The 25,500-nt window shown below is 41.7% G+C and overlaps 1 protein-coding gene and 1 long non-coding RNA gene across 17 annotated transcripts in view; one reads left to right on the forward strand and one right to left on the reverse strand.

Moving 5' to 3' along the window:
• The first annotated feature begins 3,804 nt into the window (after positions 1–3,804).
• ADD3 (adducin 3) overlaps positions 3,805–25,500 on the forward strand; it is a 184,497-nt gene continuing 162,801 nt past the window's right edge. For 7 of the 16 annotated variants that reach the window (XM_030568101.1, XM_030568091.1, XM_030568109.1 and 4 more), the window contains exon 1: positions 6,323–6,442. The gene's annotated coding sequence lies outside the window, so the exon portion shown is untranslated. Of the gene's footprint in view, positions 3,913–6,321; positions 6,443–18,537; positions 18,621–25,500 lie in introns of those variants that run through there. The other 9 variants (XM_030568092.1, XM_030568097.1, XM_030568100.1 and 6 more) reach the window with 3 other exon arrangements.
• LOC115654210 lies at positions 21,600–24,712 on the reverse strand. Its single transcript, XR_004001133.1, has 2 exons — positions 24,560–24,712; positions 21,600–22,763 (listed from the first exon to the last, which is right to left on the reverse strand). It is a non-coding gene; the product is annotated as an uncharacterized LOC115654210 (long non-coding RNA).

The raw sequence follows: 25,500 nt of genomic DNA on the forward strand, positions 1-25,500 counted from the left end.
ACAGCGTGAAAGGGTTTCAGCACCACATAAAGTGGCAGATTATTCCTAAGAAAGGTGAATACTGTAATTGCCTTTTGGATTTTTTTAAATACATTTTGCTGAATACAGAAAATGTGCCAGGAAAGAATGTCACTGACAGCAAAAAAAAAAAAAAAAAAAAAGAGAAAAAGGAGAAATGGGAGTTAACTTCCAAGGAAGTCTTACAGCTGTATTTATTTCTGACTATGTTATCACTGGACTCTGTGATGATATGCTGCTATCTCAGTCTACAATGGTTTTGATTTGTTTCAGTTGTCAAGGTTTTTGTACTTTGAGTCTGAACCTTAAAGAAGATCACTTCTGGCTGGAAAACTCTATTACCAGTTCCTTTTATTCTGGATCAAGCTGTTGCATTTCTCACACAAAGCTAAACAATTATTTTTCCTGGTATAATACATCCCTTCTGTCCTCCAACTGGACAGAGATAATTATAAAAGATCTCTATTTACTGCATCACCCAAAGGATGCATTGCATAACATGGAACTTGCTAAACTAGAATGAGTCTAGTTTAGCTATTCTGTGTTGCCCTATGACAAATCCTTATATGGAAGGGGCAAAACCTTCATAATATAACTAACTGTGAAATACTATACCATGCAGGGAAAGTTTCTTCTTGGGCTCTGCTTATAATCAGCCTATGTCCTGAATAATTAGCATTGGTCATCCCTGTAACTTTGTTCCCCAACTAATATAACTGCAGAAGCTATCTTATGCACAAGAGATGCAATTTCGTCCTACAGTAAAACCCAAGCAAGGACCTCCACAATACTAAAACCCTGCTGTGGGGCTGCCTATATGTGAGAGGGATGCCTCTGAAAATCAGTTCTGGAGGACTTGATCAAGGTCACACAGGAAGTCTATGTCTCAGCCTGTAATATAATCTGATTCCCAGCTCACTGCTTTAATCACAAAACCATCCTTACACTCATAACCAGGATTGAACTTTTGCATTTCTCAGGTTTTTCATGGTCAAAGTTGGAATTTTAATATTTTATGAACATAGGAATTTTCAGTTGATTTATTTTATTTTTAAAGACAAAATAAAAAGGGAGGAAATAAATGTGCTAGATGCGGTGATATTATTTTGCACAATTCCACAAATTTTACACTGCATTACTCTGAGTATGCAAAAACCCTCACTACTTCAAAAGTGTACAGAACAGCAGGTGAGCTCTATATTGTATACACGTTTATATATTTACAGTCCATGCCAAAAGTTGATTTTAATTGCTTGGAACTTTAAAATATGTAAATATTTTATATTAATTTTTAAATATGTAAAGTTATTTTAAACATATTTCAAACTTCTCTCTATATATTCATTGCCCCATTAATGCAGCATCTTAGCACCCCATTGGGATCTAGCCACATGCAAAATTAGAAGTTTTTGTCCTTCATCCTACAGTTTTGTATGTGAGTAATTTTATACCTGAGCTGTCCCATTGATTTCAAGGGGCACTTGTGCATGTTTGCAAGAATGAGGCCTTTAAGAGCAGCTATTTTTATGTCCCATATATAAAAAGTCTCATTTTTTAAAAACATGAAGAGTATATATTTTCCACCGCTCAAAATGGCTCGTGGATATTGCTCAAACTTTCAAAAAACAGAACAAAACAAAAATTTAGTTTGAGAGACATCATAGACAATTTCAGCCTCAAACTAGAATTTTGAGAAAGTTATGAGCAACTGAAAATGGGGTTATAGTAAAGACTAAATTACCATTTCAACTACAGAGCCTTTTCTGTAATGAAAACATTCACATATGATGCACATTCCTTATACATTTAACCACTCTGTCTGTTTTGTGTGCCTCCCCATAATGTCACCACTTTTGGTGCCAGAGCCTTCTCCTTTGCAGCTCATTCCATTTGGAACAGCCTTTGGCTGTCTTTCAGCTTCATCAACTCTCTATCTCATTTCAAATTTCATCTCAAAACTTTTCTCCCTATGCCTCTTAATGTCTTTCTCTCTTTACTATTGTGTAACACAGTGTTTCTCAAAGACCAGTCCATGGACCGGTGCTGGTCCGTGCTAGCTTCCTTACTGGTCCCAGAGATTTCCCTGACACAGTTTAGGAAGGCAACAAGTGAGACTTTGGTACCAAAAGGCTGAGAAACACTGTAACATATTGCAGATCACACGTATATTAAGTAGGTAACTATTTTTATTATTAAATCTGTAATTGCTTATGTCCATAAGTAAGGCCTTACCAAATTCACGACTGTGAAAAATGAGTCACAGACCATGAAATCTAGCTATTGAAGGGGGCGGGGGTGCAGTATTGCCACCCTTACTTCTGTGCTGCCTTCAGAGCTAAGTAGCCAGAGAGTGGCAGCTGCCAGCCAGGTGCCCAGCTCTGAAGGCAGCACTGCCGCCAGCAGAAGCTCAGAAGTTTGGGTGGCATAGTATTGGGGGTCATCACTTTTGGGGACCCTGAGCCAGCCTTATGAGTGGGCAATGGGGGCAAGAGCCCAGGATGCCTTGGTGGGGGGGCACCAGGGTCATCCCCCTCCCCCACAGCTAAGGGTCCTTTAACCCCTGAGCACTGTGCCTGGAGCCACGGAGGGGCAGGGTTGGGGCGCCCCGGCCATGGGCTCTGTCCATGCACTGGGCTCCAGCTGCTAGTCCTAGCTGGACTGGGAAGGGAAAGGACTTCCTCTTCCCCTGAATGGGTTACACATATGGGTTACATCCGGGAACTCCTCCCAGCGGCAGGAAGCTCTGCGGCTGCTGACTGGGAGCCCAGCTCTGAAGATAGCACCACCACAAGCAACAATGCAGAAGTGAGAGTGACAATATCATATCATGCGATGGCACCCTTACTTCTGTGTGGCTGCTGCTGCCTTCAGAGCTGGGCTCCCGGCCAATTGCCGCTATTCTCTGGCCTCCCAGCTCTGAAGGCAATGCCAACATCATCAGGAGCGCAGAAGTAAGAGTGGCAATACCGCAACCCCCTTACAATAGCCTTGCAACCCCCCCCCACAACCTGCTTTTGGGTCAGGACCGCCTCTGTTACCACATCGTGATATTTCAGATTTAAATATCTGAAACCGTGAAATTTAAGATTTTTAAAGTTCTATGACTGTGAAATTTATCAAAATGGACTGTGAATGTGGTAGGGCCCTATCCATAAGACAATTCATTCATATGGAAGATGCTACGTATTATTGTTTATTGTTATTCCCTGGAACTGCATTGCACTGTCACTATTCTTTACCCATACACGGTATTTAACAAGTAAAGATGGCAAGGAACATATTCAGGCAGCATATATGGCAGTTTATAACATTTATCTGAAGAGCAGCAAAGATTCTTTTGAAAGTAGCAGAGGTGTAGCCGTGTTAGTCTGGATCTGTAAAAGCAACAAAGAGTCCTGTGGCACCTTATAGACTAACAGACGTTTTGGAGCATCCGACGAAGTGGGTATTCACCCATGAAAGCTCATGCTCCAAAATGTCTGTTAGTCTATAAGGTGCCACAGGACTCTTTGCTGCTTTCGAAAGTAGGCAATTCCAGCTTTTCATTGAGTCATGGTCAAGCTTTTACTCAATTACTCACTTAATATTAACCTTGACCTCCTCTGTTTATGCCATTTTCCCAGTCCAACTTCCTACTGTTTCCCTATTTTGGGAAGAGGTGATAGGGGGGTGGGAGGCGAGCAGAGGAGAATCATGTCTCTTTAAGAAAAATGCTTCTTTGCTCCGCCAACGCCTAGTGGTAATATAGAGCCTCTCTAGTAAGTAACACACTTTACTATCCTCCAGCTTTGGAGCTGCTGCAGTGTGTCTGTGCAGCACTGCAGAATCCCCACCTAGAGAAGGAAAAAACACACACGGACATTGGTCAAACAGGAAGCCGAGGACGGCCGTTTGGTAAGTACACTAGCAAATCTTGTATCCATTTCTTAAACAAATATGTAAAAGGTGGGACGGAGGGGGGATGGGAAAGGTTGTTCACACACATTTGAAATAGATTATGCCGCATGCTGTTCTCTGCCGCTCTCCCTGTGACTCTCAACTGCTGGAGAGACAACTCCCCCTTTTCTGCCCTCAGAGCACTTTTTGCTGTGTTAATCAGCATAAACTTTCATGCAACAAGGAATTTGGGAAGACGGAGATTTTTTTTTTATATAGAGAGAAATATCCTGCTTTTTCCTCCGATCGCAGAGCCGAACATGGCAAGTCAAACGACATAATACCATCATGTAGCTGGCAAAATCTCCATGTCCTATCAAAAGGATGTGCTGATTTTTTTTTTCAATTTTCTGAAATAATCTGGGGGTGAAGGAGAAAATAAAGGGGAGTTGAGCTCTACACTCCCAGATCTTAGGGTCAGCAATCGGAGGGGCGGCGGGGGGGGAGAAGAGAAACGGGGACGTGCCAGGACAAGCCTCATGCTTTCCTCCACCCCCCAAAATACGAAAGGGTTGGGGGAGTTTGCACCATCCTGTGAGGAAGGCTGGAGCGAGTAGTGAGAGCTGGGGGAAGGAAGTGTGAGTGTGCCGGTGTCTGTGTGAGTGGTAGCTGTGCAATGGGGAGATGGAAAGAGTTGTATATGGAGGAAATGGAGTGCAATGTGTGTGTATGCTGGGTGTGAGCAATAAAATTGCGAACGTTATTTAGGGCGCAGGGGAGAAATGGATTGAATTTGGGGGAAGGCAGAAAAGTGCCTGGGGAAATCATTCGAATTGTGGGCAGGGGCTGGACGGTGCCTGGGTCAAATGGGTTGAATTTGGAGACGGGAAATGAAGTTTGTATAGGGGAAATGAAATTAGATGGGCTGGGGGGATTGATTTAATATACGGGGATAGAGTGTGAATCGGCGAAACAGAGAGAAATTGAGCTAATTGATGGCAGAGTGAAAGCTGGATTGAAGAACTGAGTTGTGTGTGGGGAAAATGGGTTAACAGTGGAGTTTTTAGGGGTCATGGAGTAAACGGTAGGAATAAAATGGGTTGGGGTAATTGAAGGCGGTGTGCAATGAGGGGTAGGAATTAATTGGGTCGGAGTAACTGCAAGGGTTGCAGGGGGAGGGAGGGTTAGGAATTAACTGGGTGGGGGTAGCTGCAAGGCCATGGGGAGTGTAGGGGTAGGAAATTGACAGGGGCAATGGAATTAAGTGAGCGGTATGGGTAATGGAGAGGCAATAGAGGGGTAGGAATTAACTGGTGGTAGGGCAAGGGAAAGGCAAGAATTAATTGGGGCATAGGGGCACTGCAGGGGTGAAAAGGTTCAGGCAATGCAGGAGCTGGGGAGGAAAAGCAGGCGTGGAGGGGTTCAGGCAATGCAGAGGCTCGGGGTGCAATGCAGGGGCTGGGGGGGCAATGCAGGCGTAGAGGGGTTCAGGCAATGCAGGAACTGGAGGGCAGGAAGAACAGTGTAGGTGGTGGAGGGATTGGGGCAATGCCGGTGCTGGGGGGTGGGCTGGAGGAGCAATGTAGGGGTTGGGGCAATGCGGAGACTGGAGGAGCAATGCATGGGGTGGAGGGCCTGAGAGGGCGGGGGGGGCGATGGAGAAGCAGGACTTAACTGGTGGTAAGGGCAATGCAGGGGCTGGAGAGCCTGGGGCGATGGAGGAGCAGGAATTAACTGGTGGTAAGGGCAATGCAGGGGCTGGAGAGCCTGGGGCGATGGAGGAGCAGGAATTAACTGGTGGTAAGGGCATGCAAGGGCTGGAGAGCCTGGGGCGATGGAGGAGCAGGAATTAACTGGTGGTAAGGGCAATGCAGGGGCTGGAGAGGTAAGAATTAACTGTGGTGGAGGGGTTGGGGCAATGCACGGGAGCTGGAGGGCCTGGGGGTGGGGCAATGGAGGAGTAGGATTAATGAGGGGCAGGGGTAATGCAGCTGGTTCAGGGGAGGACTTGCGGCCCATAGGAAGCCGCTCGCCACAAGGTTGTGGGCGGGCGAAAACCCAGCGATCTGCGGTGTGCGGGGAAGCCTGTGAGGGGTCAAACTGAACGGGCGGGGTAGGGGCCAGCGGGGGGGGAGGAGGAGAGGCGGGAGAGAGGGGCGGAGCAGCCCCGCCCCGCAGGCTCCGTCATTGCAGAGCCCCCGCCTCCCTGCTCTCCCGCCGCCGGCCGACAACAGACAGCCCCTGCGGGCCCCCCCGCGCTCAGATGCGCCCCTCCCCGGCCCGGCCTGTGGCGCTGAGTCGGGAGAGATTCAAACTGGGCCGAACGTTGGCGGCGCCCGCCGCGGGGGGGAGGGGCGGCGAGCGAGCCAATGGGGGTGGGGCCGCTGCCAGATAGGGAGCCGCCAGCGCGGGCTGCGGGGGGAGGAGCCCAGGTGTCCCTTCCTGCCACATCCGGAGCTGAGCCGCCCCGCCCCGCCCCGCCCCGCCCGCGAGGTGCGCCGTAGCCGAGCAGCGGCGGGGGACGCACAAAGGCGCGCTCGCTCCTGAGGTAAACAAACGTCTCTCTCCTCTCCCTGGTTCTGGGGGGTGATTCAAGACCCTCCCCCCCCCGCTGGGCGGGCCGGCCGGGGCGCCATGTAACCCTCCCCGCCCCCAGCGCATACACGTATCTCCCCGGGGGCTGCTCCCGCTGCTGGGTCTGTGGGGCGCCGCTGGGAGGGAGTCGCTGGGGTAGCAGCGGGGGGGGGTGAGGGCTGCTGCATCACTATCAGCGCCCCGTGCTTATCCCTCCCCCATCTGCGGGGGGCGTTCACATTGTTACACGCCCCAGGTGGGGGACGCCCTGCCCATGCTCTGTGGAGCTGGGGGGGTTGCCTGGGAAGCCTGTGGGGCTGGGGGGAGCGTTTCAAGGGGTCGCCTAGAGAGGCGCTCACATCGGTACATCCCATCACGTGAGAGATGCTTCCCCCCCCCCCCCCCAGTTAGCACTATGGGGTGTTTGCCCGGGAAATCAGCAGGGCTGGGGGGAGGGTATCACTGTGTGAACCGGTGAGATGCGATTTATTGGGCATCGCATGTGGAAATCCCCTTAACGAGGGTATGAGTCAAACGCTTCCTGTGTCTTCTCCATCATTCAGCCCTGGGAGCTGCTAAAATCCAGCTGGCCTGTGTGTCCTGGGTGTATTTTGTTTTTTGTTGGGGTGGCTGCTTGGGTGAGAAGGATGTCTTTTGGAGGGGGGAGAGGAGAGAAGTGGGGCTTTATGGCTCATCAAAATTTAGTTCAAAACATTGGCTCACAACCCCACTTGGTTCAAAATTAATGTGAACAAGGATGGTTTGTTTGTGGGTATTCATCTTGGGGTGAGTGGGATTGTTTCTGGGGCTGTTGCAGGATGTTGCAATTTGAATGAGGAAATCCTAAATAAAAAGGAGGTATCTAAATGTCTGAAACATACCTAACAAGCTTCCTTTGCGTTCCTTTATAAAATAATCTAAACTCTGTTTCCCTCCTGTTTCTTCCCAATTGAGTATTATGTTTGGATAGATCTTATGCAAGCATGTTGTGTTTACATGTATATGGGCACCCTGCTGGGGCTGTTGGGCTTGGGGCTGTGTAAATAAGTGGACTGAAGGGATTACTTGATGCCAATAGTATTAGGGGAAAAGAGCATATCACTATGAATTGACTGATCTAAGTTCCCTTGCACTCTTTTTGTAATTGTAAAACCTTTGCTCGTTCTATTGCTTCCATTGAGGCACCTTGTAAGTATAAGAACCTAGTGGTTGCCCATGGGCCCTAGCCATCACTTTCATAGGTGTGAATGAATCATTTTCCATCCATATTCGGAAAGTGGTATTCACATCAGTCCCTCGCCCATTTTTGTTAGGCTGAGTAATATGCTAGAGGTTGAAAAGCAGTTGTTACTTTCATAGATATGAGTGCTACAGGGCTAATGTGGTACTTTATCTCAGTGAGGGAGTTTTCCCAGACGAGCTGCCAATGGAAGTGTCTTTCTCTCTTTACTGCAATGCTGTTCTAAAAAAAAGTTTAGGATTTAAATAAAATGTCATCTGTGTTCAGGAAAAAATGTGGTATCAATATTTTGAGAGGCTTTGGTGACCCCTTTCACATAGCAAGCCTCTGAGTGTGACCCCCCCCCATAAATTAAGAACACTTTTTTATTATTTAAAACCATTATAACTGCTGGAGTCAAAGTGGGGTTTGGGGTGGAGGTTGACAGCTCGCGATCCCCTATGTAATAACCTCCTGACGGGTTCCGACCCTCAGTTTGAGAACCCTTGCTTTAAACTATAAAATATTATCTTGAAAATAACTATAGAGATGGGTACCTTTGGAGAACTTCTAGGTCTGTATCTAGGAGAAGCGTTTCTAAACCTACGTGAGTAGTAGTTCTTATTACTTAAACTTAGCAGCAACTTTTTCAATGGCATGGATACAGAGACCTTAAAAATTCTGTTCTATTATATATAGGTTCTAATATGCCTTCCAGTAGTGCATTAAGAGGGTACGTCTTCACTACCGGCCGTATCGGCGGGTAGCAATCGATTTCTTGGGGATCGATATATCGCGTCTCATCTAGACGCGATATATCGATCCCCGAACGTGCTCCTGTCGACTCCGGAACTCCACCAACGCGAGTGGTGGTAGTGGAGTTGACAGGGGGAGCCGCAGACTTTGATACCGCGCCGTGAGGACAGAAGGTAACTCGATCTAAGATACTTTGACTTCAGGTCCGTTATTCACGGAGCTGAAATTGCGTATCTTAGATCGAGCCCCTCCCCTAGTGTAGACCAGCCCAATGTGATTAACATCTGTCATTTATGGTTCATTCTCTCTCATCCCCTCCCCAGGGGGAGAACGGTGTGTGTAGAGCAGTGTTCTGGTAGGGTTTGGAGTCTCATTTATTTTAAACAGAGAAGGAAAGGTCAAAGTATGCCTGACATTTGGAGTGCAAAGTCACAAGGTTTATGATGGTCCTTAGTTCCTGTAGGGGTTTGTTCCACAGTCTCAGCTTGGACCCCAAGAAAGCTCTGTCTCCTCCAGGCCAGAAGTTTCACTGTGTCTGAGGAGTGGATATGTCCACCATGGTCTTCATTGCAGCGCTCTAGGCAATCTCTTTTAAATATGTTGGGACCACCAGCCCATTGAGTACCTTTGAATATAAATACAGAGACTTGAACTTGACCAGAGATTCTATGGGAAGCTACTGTAGAGCACTCCTAAAGTAAGAACTGAACTAGCCAGCTGTGGGTGTGTATCTTGAACCAAAGGAGACTGAATAGTTTACAACTATGGTCCAAAATGTTTTCTTCTGCCTACTAGCATCATGTTGTCATACTCAGCTCTATCTTCTACCATCCCTTTCTTCATCTGTGATCTGATCTTGTCCGAGCACTGGACTATCTTGGTGGTAGTGCTAGGGTTGTGTGGGGTGAAAGAAAAAGTAGAGCTGTGTATAATCCACTTAGTGCCAGTACTGTAGTTTATGGCATTTTACCTGTTCTCTTAGTGGCTGGATATAAATGTTGAATAGGACTGGAGAGAGAATTGATCCGTGTGGGACTTCACAAGTGAAGTGTCTAGTGGCAGAGGCATAGTGACCCATCATGATTCTTGGATTTAAATTATTTTAGTGTATTCTGCTGGACCTCTGCCACCTCTCTAATGTAGGACAGCTTTTTCTTATGGTCAACAGTGCTGAGTGCTGTAGAAAGGTCCAGGAGGATGAAAATGGATGGCTGCCCATCATTCATTAACAGCGGGAGATCAGCCTTCGGTGCCACTAAAGCTGTTTCTCTCCCATGTCCTCACCTGAATCCAGATTTGTTCCAATTCTAGGATATTGACTTCAACTAGCTGAGCTTGTAGTTGGCCTTTGGCTTGATCCTCTGAGCTTGCTCAGAAGTTAGTTTGATTCCGGGCAGTAGCTAGCTAGAACTGATGTATCCATGTGGGTTTCTTCAGTGTTTGTCATGCTAGTGCATGTTTGAAGGAGGAAGGGAAGATTGTTTCCCTAAATGAGGCATTGGCTATTTCAGCCACAAGTGCCACTGATTGCTCTTGACTTTTACCTTTTAGGGGAGGGGTCGGCAACCTTTCAGAAATGGTATGCCAAGTCTTCATTTATTCACTCTAATTTAATGTTTCACGTGCCAGTAATACATTTTAATGTTTTTAGAAGGTCTCTTTCTATAAGTCTGTAATATAGAACTAAACTATCGTTGTATGTAAAGTGAATAAGGCTTTTAAAATGTTTAAGAAGCATCATTTAAAATTAAATTAAAATGCAGAGCTCCCCGGACTGGCAGCCCGGGCAGTGTGAGTGCCACTGAAAATCAGCTTGCGTGCCGCAGGTTGCTTACCCCTGTTTTAGGGTATTCACAGGTCTTGGGTTGAGATGCCTTTAGAGTGTCCAATATTTCATGAGGAATATGAGAATGCAGAAAAGTTGGTTGCTGGCTGGTAGGCAAAGTGGAGCCATGCTGTTTGAAAAGCCTTCCTATGTGCGTGATCTGTTCAGTGAAGTAGGATGACAGATTCTGTTGTGGGCTGTAGGCACTCAGGTTTCGTGAACTGGTTTATCATCCTAGGATAGCTCCTTAGGTGGGATTTGGCAGCTTCAGTGGAGTGATAGGAAGATTATGTTGACTGCTGCAATATAGCCTCAGCATAGGCTTCGAGTAGTGTATATTTCAACCTGTCTGTTTCAGTCTTTGATTTCAGTCTTTGAGTTTCTGACCCTCTCTGTTCACCTGGTGCAGGGTGTCAGAAAACCAAGGAGATCTATGTGGGAAATGGTGAGGGAGGGGCTGTTTTGGGGGCCAGTGTATTGATGGTTGAGGCTAGTATAAGTGATTAAATGATTCACTAGATCCTTAATTCTTTGTCCTACAAGGAGAGTTCTTCCTGTCCTTTAGCATGCTTTGGAGTTTGAGTGGCTAAGAGCCTTCACGGTTTAATCCGAGTCATTGGTCTTGTTGGAGCTCTGACTACTGTTTTTAATGAGGTGATAGGGTGAGTCCAAGACAGCGTCCCCTGTTGACATTTAATCCAAAAACCAGGTCCAGACTGTACTGGCTATGTTGGCTGGAGCAGAGGTAACCCATGAAAGTTATAGGAAGGCAGTTGAGTCAGTGAATTGGGTTTTTGCATCTGCAGTATTGTTGGGGTGAACGTTGAAATCTCCGAGGATGACAAGCCTGGGATATTACCTTGTCAGCTATGGACATGAATCAGTGAGCCCTTTTGTGAACCCTTTAGTCTTTGGTGTTCTGTAAATGAGCACAAAATCTTAGCTATCGTTCTGTTGTTCAATGGATACATTTAAATTAACTTTTCTTACCTGAGGCACCTCTTTTTTGGATGTTTGACGAGAAGATGAATGCGGTGAGTCTTGCCTTTTCTGAGTCAGTGATAGGCTGAGCAGCCCAATACTACTCAATAATGAACTAGCACAATGATTCTAGCCTTGAATTGCAAATGATGCAAAGGGAAAACCTTTTTAAATCCAGATGTAGTTGCTGATTTTTTTTTTAAATTTCATTAGTGAATTTTTTTCCCTAAAAGGTTTTTTGTTTTTTTTTTTAGCAAAATGAAAATTATCTTAACCTACCCAGCCGTGACTCATTTCCACTGAATCCAGCCTTTAAATGTTTGTGTGACTCACCTGCCGGTGCACCCTCTGTTGGCTGGGCATGGTGTAGCATGCTCTCCTCCTTTAGCACACCCTGCTGACAGCCCTTCCAGCCCTGTGGTGGTCTGCTGCTTCTTGCAAGGTGGCCTTCTCTCTGGATGTCACAGAGTACCACCCCTCCTAGCGTACCAATAGTCCGACAAATAGTAGTTTGTCAGCTTCACATTGGCCCTTCAGTCTGATTCCGGGCTCACTAGTTCCTTACCCCCATGGTACTGGGGTGGGAGTGGTTTTCGCTCAACCTTTCTTGGTAGGGGAACCCAGGGCTTCCCTCTTGAGTGCCTATCTAAGGTTCCCTGGACAAGAAGACAGTGAAGGCCTGACTACACCAACCCCATCTGCCTCTCTGGACCACATTCTACTTTGCTGTTTCTTGGACTTTTGCCTTAGCCTGTTTGTGGGCCCCCTGTATGCTCTGTGTATGCCTCTTCCAGAGCTTCTTAGCATTTTCTGCTATCCTCTGTTGGAGGACTGTTTTCTCCACTCATCTCACAAGACAGCCCCTACGCAGCAGGAGTCTTCTGCTCCCTGTATGTCCTTCCACCAGTATAAAGAATCCTAGGGGTAACTGAACGAGGCTGATTGTGGCCACAGGCTTTCATTAACCTCTTCAGGCCTAGTGTGAGGTTGGTACACCCCATCACAAGACTGTTCGGTTTTGTGTAGCAGGAAACGACAGGTTAAGATAGTGCCTTATATCCCAAGGTACACTACAAATTACAGATATATTTCACTGGTATCTGAAAAGATTCCTGTATAACCACTGCTGGAGGGAAGTACTGCAACTATTTAACATTCTCCAACACCACTACATAATGGCATAGAGTAGAAAATTGAGAAATCTATCCATTTGAAGTTACAGCAGAAGTTAGGGTCTCACGCCTACAAACTGACCAAGTGGCCGGACTTCAGTTTTGTCTTTCTGTTTCCTGGAAAAGTACATTTTAACTCTAATCAGTCAAATGTAAAGGCAATATAGACAGTGTGCATAGTGATGTATATTATTATTTATATGGCCAACCAAGTCTGGGACCCATTGTGCTAAATGCTGTACAGATTTATGGTAAATGACTGTCCCTGCCCCCCAAAAGTTTACAATCTAAATGCGGTTGCATGTGTATTTTCCTTATAAATGGTATGGTCACTACCTTATAACTCTCAAAGTTGTACTCTTTTGGTTCAAATTTGGTATGCTTGCTCTTTAGCAGGAAGGGGTTTCTTTTAAGTTTAATCAAAAACAGTCAAGCCCTTTTCAATATAAAGTAATCTAGAAAATGCTTATTCAAAAATACTTTTGAATTTAACAGCCCTACCATATCAGTGGAAGTTCATAAATGTGACATTTGGTAGTGATATAATCCATAGAATGTAGATTTGCCTTTTGTTGGTCTGGGGATGATTTTGCCAGATTATAAAGGCATATAAATGTTACTTCATGTATATTAATTGTTACTCTTAATATTTGACGTAATTCAGTCTCCCAAAGTTTCTTGGCTGTGTGTGTGTGTGTGTGTGTGTGTGTGTGTGTGTGTATGTATATATATATATATATATATATATATATATAAAAATATAAATATAAATGCACAAAATATGATTGCTCTAGGCATAACATGCCTAACACACAACCACCAAAGCAAAGAAATAATAAGTTTTTAAGGCATCTAACATGACATAATTTACTCCTCCAGCCAGACTCTCACTTTAACACTAGAATAACCATCATGCAACATGAACAATAAACTGCAGCTGTAACTCTGCTATAGTAGGGATGCCAGCCTTCCAGCGTCCTGTATCCCAAACTGCTTATCACCATAAACAGCCAGTTTTCTCCCCTTTTTTGCACTCTTCTGGAAAATCACACTTGCACATATTTGGGGAGGGGGTGGAAAGCTGGCATTCTTACTTAGACAGAGTTCATGTATGTTCTAGTGGTGACTGCTCTCATGGAGCTCCTGGTCTCTGACAAACCAACATTTACTTCAGTGGGGACCATGGGCACTTTGAAATTGTTTAGTGGGCTCAGGAGCCAGCAGAGGATCTTGGTGAAGCTGTTTAACTCATTCAGTAGCACATCTTCTAATCCAGTTGGATGGTTTCCCCTAGATCCTGGTCTTCAGCAAAACAGCTGCTGTGTTGAAGAACCTGGTCTCATGGACTGAAACGATTCAGATAGTTCAGGAGCGCTCCTGAACTTGCTGAACAGTTTCACTGAGCTCCTGGACAACGAAGCGCCAACGGCAGCTGCTTCATAGAAGATCTAGGTTGTTGTAAATCATAATTTCCCTCAGCTAAGCGTGACACAAACTAAGTTGTGATGTAAAGACCTAATTATTTTGTTAATTTATTACATTACCCCAGAGAATCCACCAAATTCTCACAATGTACATTTTTTAATGCTTTACAGTTTGCGATTTGTTTAAATTAGTGGGGTTCAAAAATTTTGAGACTCAGAATGTGAGCTTCTAGGAGGCCAGTTTTTAATTGACAAGAATGCAAACCAATTTAAAAAAAAAACAAACCTTCAGAAAATGCAAGCTTTATCCAGGAACGGTGGAAATTTGGGGGCAGATATTCTGTGATTTTTTTTTTTTTCAGACAGAGCTTGAACTTCTGCTTTAAATGCAAAACTGAGCATAAGTTTAAATAAGGTGATGTGTTGGCACTGCTATAACAGGAAAAAATTCTTAATAGAAGATGTTTTGGTATAATGAGGTCTTTGATGGTTCTTCTCACAGGGAGGACCTGACCATGTCCAGTTATCTCCAGTGGGTGATCTCAGCATAAGCCCAATTTACCAAGAGGGGGCAGAGGCAAGGGTGTCTCTGCCCTTGGCAGGCCTCCTTAAGTTTCTCCAGATAGGTGATCAAAATGAAAGTCACAAGCACTAATGTATTCAGGGATACTCCCTCCCTGTGAAGCCAGCAAGGAGCGGGCACAGTGAGTCTACAGTGCTGCCTACAATTCAGCTCCAACATGGGGAGAGATGGAGTGGGTTGTTGAAGTTGCTCTGGCTTGGTCTCTGAGTCAGGGTCAGTGTCCGTTTTATCCTGGTAGTATGTTGTACTGTCCTCAGAGTCTGGGTGACGGTCTCATGGGTAGGAGTTCCCTCCACAGCTTCAGGAGTCTCTCCTGCTGTCTGCTGCTTAAGACAGTTTTGCTCACTTTCCCGTGACTACTGCTTCCTCCCATTTAAAGGCCTCCTCCCTACCATACAAGATTGACAGGGCCGGGAGACAGGGCGAGCTCTACCATCAGGCCCTCTTTGGCACTTTTTGTGTCCAGTGGGATCTATATACCCCATCACACTTGGGATTCTGTTGGATGCACATGTGCTAATAAAGTAGACTGAAATTTCAGGTTTAATGGGTATTATAGTGGTACCCAGAAATTAGCATAGTCCAGTCAAGATTGAAGGCTCCATTGTGTTAGGTACTATACAAACATATGCTAAAAGATAGTTATTGTCCCCAAAGAGCTTACAGTCAATCAAAACCATGCTGCTCAGTTCTAGAAGCAGATGTGATTCTTTGGGATTTCATATAGCAAGAATTCTCAAATGCATCTTTTGACTTGAGTATATACACACACAGAGACAATGTTCTTCTAGTGATTTAAAATCTGTCATTTTCCTAAATCCTGCAGGACGGAATTGAGAAAGTTCACTGTCTACAATATTTGCCTATCTAACTGCAGAAGATATACTCTCCAAAGGTGATTCTAAAATTAAATTATCATGCAGAAATTTATGCTGTCTTCTATTCTCCATTATGTAATCGCTGCCCCCATCAAAAATTTAAAATGATTTTTAGGGTATGAAAGAGTATATTTTTTCCATTTGGTGGATATTATGGTGAATACAAGTTAGAATTCTTGCTGGCTTGCTGATGGTATGGATTGAACATTTAAAACTTGTTAGTCTTTTATACTTGATGCATGGCTGGCTTGGCATTCAAATAAGGTATTCGTATTCTATGTTCAATATCTTTAAAAGACTAAAAGAGTGCAGTTAAAATGCTTTGCAGATCTCTCCAACTAAGCATGTATTTGGAACAAAGAAAATTCAGTTTGTAAGACTGAAGACAAAATGTGTAAAGTACATCATTCTAGTAAAATGTTCATTTTTTTTTGTAATAAGAAAGGACTTGAGCAGCTGATTACGAAAAACTATTTCCATGTGTTATATATTTTCTTCTGCAATAATGGGCAGTGCTGTGCTTTGAAAAACAATTGGTAAGAGACAGACCAAAGTACTCTTATAGCCAGCAAAACATGTTATATGAATTTTTTCTTATCAACATAATCAAACATCAAATAACAAACTAAACATTTGAGGGAGGGCAGCAGGGAAGAATCAGCGAGTATATCAATTTTTTATTTTGTTTTTGAAAATTGTAACTTCATTTCTATTATCTTCAATGCATTTATGTTGCTGGGATCCAGATAACATGATGAAGGGATACCTTTTGAAATAAAAGGCATGCTGTATAGATCCCAAATAAAAGCTTCCTGGTGAGGTTTTGCAGTATGTGGGGATTTTGTTGTGTATTTAAATAGTGTTCTATGATGTTGTGTACCTGGACACGGCAATATAGTGCTAGTATGAGAGAACCATGAATGAAAACTGACTAGAAATAATATTTGAAACTAAACAGTGTGGCTTTCTTGTCCAAGCAGAATGAAGTGCAAATTATAAACAGCATAAAGTAAATTCATTTTTTAGAAGTCTATAAAGTTTTGGTGTTGCACTGTTCAGATCTAAGAATCTTCCTGTATCCTTAAAACAGGTGGCATAGTGGGAACGTGGATTCCATTTTTACATCCGTTATCTTCTGAGCCAACATACTTGGAAAAACTGAAATATTTGATTCTGTTCTTCTCTCTTTCCACTTAATATTGACATTTTTGTTGTGCTTTGCTTAAAGCTATGGTACTACTATAAATATTGGTCTGCTACTAATTAAAGTAATTTAACCACTAGACAAAGTTAAATTCATTGAGTCAGGTAATATCTGATCTAGTTCATAAGAGAAAATATAGCCTGCAGCTTTGCATATATGTGTTATGACACCATTCATTTTCCAAACTGACAATACTGGTTGCCGTAAGTCTGTAGTACTACTTACGCAATAATCCACCTTTGTAATATAAATCTAATGTTGTTGCCATTCCCAGAGGTTAAATTGAATTCACTGACTCCCATTTCTACCTGTGCCAACAAAGGTTTTGTCTAAGTGTACACGCAAACAATAAGGCTCTTTTATACAAGGTGACCTTTGGTATATTTTGGCTTCAGATATCACTGGGACATGTTGTAAAGACTTTAGTTACAGCCCCCACTTTAACTGTACCATGCCAGTGGTTAGCTGTCAAAACTCGTTTGAAGAAGAAAGTAAAATAAGTTTTATTTGCCTATTAAGGTTATGTAGAGGTCATTTGTTAGGAGTTTATTCTCCCTATAATATACATGCAGCTCCCATTGATGCTAATGGTTATAACATGAAATATACCTGACCAGGTTCATAATTACAGAGAATAAGTGAGTTCAAAGTACAGAGCTATCAGGTGCAATATTTGTATATCTGTCTTCTTTTTAGACTGATCTGCTTATTGATTAATGTGGGGCAATGTGTATGATGCCTATATTTTAAATGAAAAACTGTCAAGGGTGACGTAGTATAAAATGCAACACTTCCATTCCCGTCTCAAACTCCCTTTCCTTTCCCCCATTATCCCCCAATAAAAGAAACTAAATAAAATGAATCCTATTAATTTTTGTTCCAGAAACTTATTTGCTCTCAGGAACAGAATGGGCAAAGAGAAACTTGAAAATAAGATTCACAATGTCAGTAACCCAGAACTTTTTTTTTTTTTTTTTTAAGTTGCCCATTTTAATGCTGGAATTTCAGCAGTGCTAAAGCACTTCACTGAAAGAGCTGTTAAAGGTTTTTCAGGGCTTGGAGAGTCCATTCCCTTGGAGCACTGGGAATTTAGGGGGAAAGTTTTTGAGAGAAGTTTTGGTCGGCAAAAGGAAATTCAGGGACTGAAGAACCTATATGTATTGGCATCAGTGTGGGCAGAAGATAAGGAGTGGTAAAGCTGCCATATCTATAGTCGTAAGTGAGAGCATGTGTACTGGCTTTATTACAGTTCTTAGCAGTTGTATCTTTTAATGGTTGTCTTTTTGTTTTGAAATTTTCTGTATTTCTAAAGGACTTGAACCAGGAATAGGATCTGAAATATATTTTATGTTTATTCTAGAAAATGTTTGGTTTACTTTGCTCCTCATTCCCCCCCCTCCCCCTCCCCCCCTGAATTGGAAAGAGAGTGAAGTCTTTCAATAGAAAATGAACTACAGTAAACTTTCTCCAGGGTAAGAACACCATCCTCAGTGGAGAAGTCCATCAGAAGTTTTGTAACTGTACCATTCATTCAAGTCTGTCTATACAGGATCTTCCTTCATCCTGATTAGTATGAGGGCAGGTAAAAACACCAGAAAGTGTCAGTAAAAAAAATCAGTCCCTTCTTACTATGAAATACTGTAGAATTGAAGTGTGTTCATTACTTTCATAAAACTGTATAGCTTGTTAGTGATCCTGTATTTCTTGAAAATTCTGCCTGAGTAGATGGCAGAATCAGACCCTCATCTGGAATGTTACTTTGCGTGCTTGATATCTTCATTTACATGTTTGTCTTGAAATTTTGTGTCTGGTTACAGCCTGCTGACATTTGCTGCAATGACACTTCAGAATATATTTGTGTTTGGGAGGTGATGCTCAGAGATATTGAGCTATCGCATGTAGATGAGCAGATTAATAGCTTGCATTAGAACTCCATCAGACAGTTCAAACTGTACAGGAGTTAAATTGACATTAAATTGTAAATATACATTTTCAGATTCCTTTCCTAACAGATTGCTTAATTCTAGTGAAGAGCCTGGATACCAGAAGTTGTGGTTTGCAGTGGGGATGGTCGTTATCAACGCTTTTTACAGTTCTGGATGATGCAATGGTGAGAAGTTAGGATTTAAAGTTTTTGACTTTTATCACTGGTATTGAAATTTGCCTTTTTCATAAGTAGGTGCAATTCCACTCAAGTAGTAAGTTAATAGAGCACAATGAGTCAAACCTTTCTGTAAAGAAACTTAAGCTCCTGCAAAGATTTATGCATGTACTTATCTTTTAAGGAAGTGAGTAGTCCCATTGAACCCACATCTTGGCAGGGTCAGGGTTATCATCTTTATTGCTCATTTTAAAGTATGTATAATAAGAAAATATAAACAGTTTTGAAGACTGGAAATCCAGTGTAAAAAGAGATGGGAAGAATGATCTGCCTCCTTTCCATCTTCCCTCCAGCTTGGAAAATGAAAATTAATGAATCTGGTTTTACATCATTTGTAATTTGATTTAACTATCAGGTTCTTCGTGCAATTTTTTGGTTGCAAATACTGCAGCAGAATGTTTTAAGAATTGTTTGCATTGGATTTTTTTTAAGTTGTGGAATCATTTCTATCATTCTTGCATTTAATAGTAGCTTGTTCTTGCCTAAGTTAAAGGTAGGGCCAATTTTAAGTTGACCGTATCCCTCAAGGTTTTTAAAAGTTGTCAAATTTGTCTTTGTTTAAAAAAAATAATCATGATGTCCATATCCTTTTAAAGTATGATTGTGCCCTTTAAATAGTATTTTCTTTTATTTGTAGAGGTATTCTGCACCTCCTGATGTTCATAAGGATCTTTTCACAAAGGGAGAAACAGACTTCACAGGTGACATTGCCTGTGTCAAGTGTGCAAAGTAAAACTTGAAAAATAGAAGGAAAATTTTCTCTTAACTCCTTTCGATTATACTAATATTTTATGATACTTGTAACTAATAGGTACAAAATGTTTAGACAGATATGTGATTTTTTTTTTTCAAGTTGATTGTGTCTCTCTTAATTTAATATTAAAGTTCTGGGTTTTATACTACTGTTAGTAATTGGATTGCCCTATTAACAAATGTGGGTTTACTCATAAAATATATTACTTGCTGACTCAAACCTCGGAAAATGAAAGCTTTTAAGGGGAAAAAATATTTGCTGGCCTCTATTTTCTTGTCCAGGCTTTCACCATTTGTTCTGATTGTTGTGGAATGGAATTAAATATATAATGTAGATAGTTTTATTACCTTCGGGTGTTTCTTTAGAGAGCCTTTACTGTTTAAGTGCAGAGTCTGTTCAGTATTTAGTTGCTTTGTCATAACATTTGTCAGTTAAACAGTACCACATGAACAGTGAACGGTGGGTTGATTTTTAGGATGGGTTCAAATCCTAAACATTTATGTAGAGCAACCAAATACAGTAATGATGATGAGCACATTACTTCCCTTTTTATAGAAAAGGTGCAGTTACCAAATTTCTGCGTTCTGCAAGGGAATCTCAGAACATTTAATAAAGAGGTGAAGTCACTTGCCCACACAGAATCTGTGGCAGAGCCAAGAATAGCACCTAAGTTTCCTAACTGCCATCGGGCCATTTTAAATTTTAATTTGAGTAGTTGCTGTGGGAAAACGGGGGGAAAAAGAAAAGTGTCTGCTAAATGCCAGCAGTCAAAGGTGGGAGCAGTCAAAGTTGTGGGCTGGTCATGTCACTGTTCCATGTAGTTCAGTTGTTTCTTGTCTCCAGAAGTTGGATGTAACTCTTCACAGAGTATGGATAAGACCATTATTCATTATTTAAACATCAAGGATCTGCTATAATTTAGAGCTATAAAAATGTTAACTATTATCCAAGGCAAACAATATAATTACACAAATTGACATTAGTTCAGGACACCAGGGTTAACATGTTGGCTCTTGCAAAACATTCTGCGACTAAGGTAGCAGCTGCTCTTTTGAAATGGGCATAACTGATTCTTCAATCATACTGGACAAAATCCATTTCAGAGCAGTAACTGAACCATTCCCAGAAATGCAAGTTGGGGCTGGAATTTAAATGTTGTGTTGAACCACTGATCTCACGGAAATCACAAGCCAACTACCTAGAAGTAGTTATTTGAAGTGGTGAATGAGTTTTGTCCTCAGTAAGCATGGAGAATTAGTTTCGTCTTCTGATCTAGTTCATTCAAATATCTGAGACAGTGATTGGGAGTTGCATATAGGAAAGCTAAACTTCCTGTTCTAGACAATGAACAAAAGATAGGTGGAAGATCTAGTTATTCATGTTCTAGAAAACCTAATAAACTTCCACTGGAGTGCAAAGGACTGTGAAGCTCTCCTAGTGCCATCAAACTGAAATTTGGCAAATATTAGCAGTACTGTTATAGTCTGTCTTCTCTAGCTAGTCTTTTATATGCTGGTTTAATAAAATATAAGTAGTACAAGTTTCATGATAGTTGCATATGCAGTGCATGAGACAGATCTCACATTGAAATAACTTTTTCAGTTTGAATCTATATAAGCATAGTCCTTGAGACAGAAAGTTTTAGCTTCAAATAAGTTATAAACAAGTCTAACTTTTAAAGTTAAAAGAATTTTTTTGAAAACCGATGGCTTTAAGTCCACTCTGCATGCAGCAGAGAGTAATATGCAACAATGCCAGTGGGAGCAAAATAAACATGACTTTCAGAAAGTAGGCAGCTAGGACACCTGATAGGCAGAGTACATCATGTGTACTCAATATTTATAGTCTTTTGAACACACCAGAACTTAAGTGCCTAGCAAAGCAAGAAGATATACACTGTTTGCCTCTACCTCAAAGAGTGTACCAACTAAATTAAAGATGATAAACAAATTAGGGTCATAAAAAACCAATTGGGCAAGTAGCACAGTGACTATCACATGGTTGCTCAATAAGCCATGTAGCTATATTGTTGGCTGTGGCTGTGTGTGCTTGCGCATGTGCACATGTGACTGTCTCTCTCTTCCTCCCCTCTTGCCCCATGAGATGGCCAGTTTGAGTGTATATACATGCAGGAATAAGGGGCACAACATGAAGAACACTTCTTGGTACAAATATATGAGGAAAAAATTTTAATATACAGAAATCTGTCAACTCTTTGAGGTCAACTTACTGTTATAGCAAAATAGCTTTAACTTATTGAGACATTTGGTCTAAGTACAATGGTACTGCCCAACCTGTGGCTGGTGAGTTTTCTGTAGAAATGTGGATCGTGGGTGGGGTGAGGGAGGAGACTGAAAAAGCTGCATCATGAGTATATGTGTACTCCTCACTACTGGAAATGTAATCTCATAGATAAGGGTAAGGTAGCAAGTGGTTCTGTATTCTGTCCTTCTGTTGTGGACAACAGTGATAGCAGTTCATGTGCACAGGGCCACAGACTACATACTGGGCCAAATATCTTTTTTTCCACAGAACCCAGCTTGCTTAAAAGTGTGTTTCCCAGCTCTGTGGAGGCACCAGTGGATGCCCCTCTTGAGCAGCATGTAGCTTCCTGGTACGTGAGGAAGTGAAGATTAAATTTAAATATATGGAGATATACCTATCTCATGGAGCTGGAAGGGACCTTGAAAGGTCATTGAGTCCAGTCCCCTGCCTTCACTATAATGGACAAAGACTTACAGAGCTACCAAGATGCAACAGAGTTTCACTACAGCAATAGTTAGCCCATGCTTCTCACAAATGAATGTGTGCAACAGAGAAGAAAGAGGACATGGTACTATGTATTGCTCAGTAAAGAATAAAAACAAATCTACAAAAGGAAAAATAAATTACGTACACTGGTAAAGACAGATAGTAAAGTAAGAAAGCAAAGAATGGGCTATTTCAGGAAGAAAATTTACCAAGGCAATCAATTATTTAGTTAGACTGTACAGTCTTCAGTGTAGTTACTTAAGGAATATGTCTAAAATAAATACTGGTTCAGTCAAACAAAAGATGCTTTAGTTAAATGGACTATCGCTGTGTCAAAAATAACTGCTCTGTCCGTGTCAGCACATTTTACAGCTTGGGACAATTTGCTACTGACTTCTAAAGGCAAGAGCTGAAAATTGTTTTATGTTCTGTCGTGTGTATTACCTACAGTAATCATGCACTTGTTTTCTGTTGGTAAGCATTTGGCACTAGTTGAATCAAAAAGGCAGATTTTGAAAATTCAGACACTGTTGACCCACAGTAGGTGAAATATGCCAAGAACTTGACTAGATTGATACAGATGTGGCCTAAAAGAAAACAAGGAAATGCCAAGTTATAAACTTAATACACTTTTTTTTACATGTTGCCTTTTTTACGTTAAATAAAAAAGTTGATTTAATAGTCATTTTCTTTATGGTTATGTGTAAGAATTGCTTGCCTTATTGAGCACATAATACTGAGAAGAAGAGAGCATAATAAAATACAAATTAAAAAGCAAATTTATTGCATGTTAACTAGCTAATTAACTTTAACACAGTGAGCCACAGCTCACTTATTTTTATAAAGTGAGATAAGCTGAAATACCTTTCCAAAACCCAACTGCTTAAAAGGTCAACAATTCTTAGTGGTGGAGTGTTGCTTTGTACAAAGGTACTGTAGATCTATAACCATCAAATACCTTTAAACTACAATTGACAATATTTTATTCAACTTGCATGCTAGAGGATTTCAATTTTTGAATGTGTTTGACTGGTGTTTAATAAGCAAGGGAAAGACATACAGGAGTATTTATCATTTTACACAAAAGACTACTTTCCTTTTTGAGATCTGTTTTCTTTGATTAAAATACTGGTATTTGTATATAACTGGATGATAAGCTATAACCTTTTTAGATGGAAGTCACTGCCATTGTTTTCAACTAAAATTGCATTTTTAAAGAAGTCTGGACACTCTACTAAGACAGCAGTTTTTTGCTTTGGTTACTAGACTGAATGTAGCCCTGGGGGTGCTGATTGAGCCAAGTTTTAGGGTGGAAGTTCCATTTGCAATGGAAGGTCACCCAATCAAACAGTACAATACTCTCCAATAAATATGAGAAACACACATACTTCATATCAAATCAGTAAAATATATTGATAGAAAGTTGTGTGAAACAGGAGGCCAGCATTAGCAGCAGAAAGCCTGCCATACAGTGAGTGGGTCCAGTGGATGATTGAGGCACTAAAGGAGTACTCAAGGAAGACAAGGCCATTGCAGGGAAACTAAATTATTTTATTTTATTTTTGGTGTGTCTAGGGGAAATCAGTTTTCACTGCAGAGGATATGGGGGAGATCCCCTAACCTGAGCCATGCTTTTTATGTGTCACAGTTGAACTGTTCCAGACTGAGGTGCCAGTAGTGTAGGTTCTGGAACAAACTGAGGAAAAGTAATAAGTCACAAGGATCAGGTGGTGGTCACCCAGGAGTTCTGAAGGAACTCTTATATGAAATTGCACAACTATTATATAACCTATAATTTAAATCTGTCTCTGTACCAGATGACTAGAGGATAGCTAACAATGCCAATTTTTAAAAAAGGTTCCAGAAGCAATCCTGGTGATTACAGGATAGTAAGCCTAACTTGAGTTTCAGGCAAATTGGTAGAAACTGTAGTAAAAATAGAATTATCAGACAGATAGATGAACACAATATGTTGGAAGATTCAACGTGGTTTTTGTAAAGGGAAATCATACCTCCCCAATTTATTAATTTATATTAATATGTGAGCTTTCAGAGAGCCTTTGACAAGGTCCTTCACCAAAGACTCTTAAGCAAAATAAGGAGTCTTAAGATTAAGAGGCAAGGTCCTCTCATGGTTCAGTAACTAATTAAAAGATAGGAAACAGGGTAGGAATGAATGGTTAGTTTTGACACTAGAGAGGTAAATAGCAGGGTCCCCAAGGATCGGAATGCTACTTATTTGTAATACAACTGGTTGGTGGGAAACCCCAAACTGACTAATATTCTCCATGTTGAACATTAAACTGTTAAATACAAACTACTTTCAACTTAAGTAACCAAGAAATGTTGAACTTCACAACTCTAATATATGCCATGCACTTACGATTATCTGGCTTCTTTGCCACTCTCTAAGTGGATTCACATTTATTTGATCTTATGTGTGGTTTGTTCTCTGTTGCTTTCCATGGTCTTCCCCCACCCTACTGGTCTTCTTGACGGTGGTTATAGTACAGACATAATGTGGGAAGTGATGCTGCCTGAGCTGCTGTTTTTCTTATGGCCATATGTTTATCTTTCTACTAGGGTGTGGGTGGTGGTAGAGAGGGAGGGTAACAGATAACAAATTTACTCTAGGCACACTTAGTGTACTGTTTGTAAATATTTAAAATAAAATATTTTAAATAACTTCTGTATGAAAATTATTTGCTTTTCAAATTAAATTTTGATATCTCTGTAATAGTACTGTTAAAGGGGTGACTGGCCCCTTTAAGGAGAATCCGGGCCCAGTCTCTCTTCTGAAGGCCCACCTGGGGGTAACTTACAGCTCAGGTGGCAACTCAATGGTTAATTGGTAACCAAGTACCCTGGACTTAAGAAGAAGATTGCCTACCTTAACCAACCCTAAGGTACTTTCAGGGAGAAGGTGTTTCTAGAGAAAAGGCTCTTAAAGACAGAGGGTGTTGGTGCCAGAGGGCAGTGGTCCCCAAACGTTTGATGTCACATCCCTCCTTACACATAATGTAATCTGGACTTGTTTTTTCAAATTGCCATACTTAACTGGTATTTATTTATGATCATCTTGCTTTGTTCCTGAAATTTTGGGCTTACGTGTCACATTTTTCTATCAAGCGGTAGTATATTAAGGTCACTACTATGGAGTAGCTCTTTATTATCAAAAGTAGTTTTTCTTCTTGCCCAGTGCAAATAGAATGATTGCCTGCTGTTGGACTTTCCGGTAGTTTAGTTCATTTTTAGATATTCATTGACTTTGCTTTCAGTTTTAATCTACACTTAAAGCAGTGCCTGTGCCTGCAGTAAGTTATT

The sequence above is a fragment of the Gopherus evgoodei genome, chromosome 7, assembly GCF_007399415.2.
Source record: "Gopherus evgoodei ecotype Sinaloan lineage chromosome 7, rGopEvg1_v1.p, whole genome shotgun sequence".
Lineage (NCBI taxonomy): Eukaryota > Metazoa > Chordata > Testudines > Testudinidae > Gopherus > Gopherus evgoodei.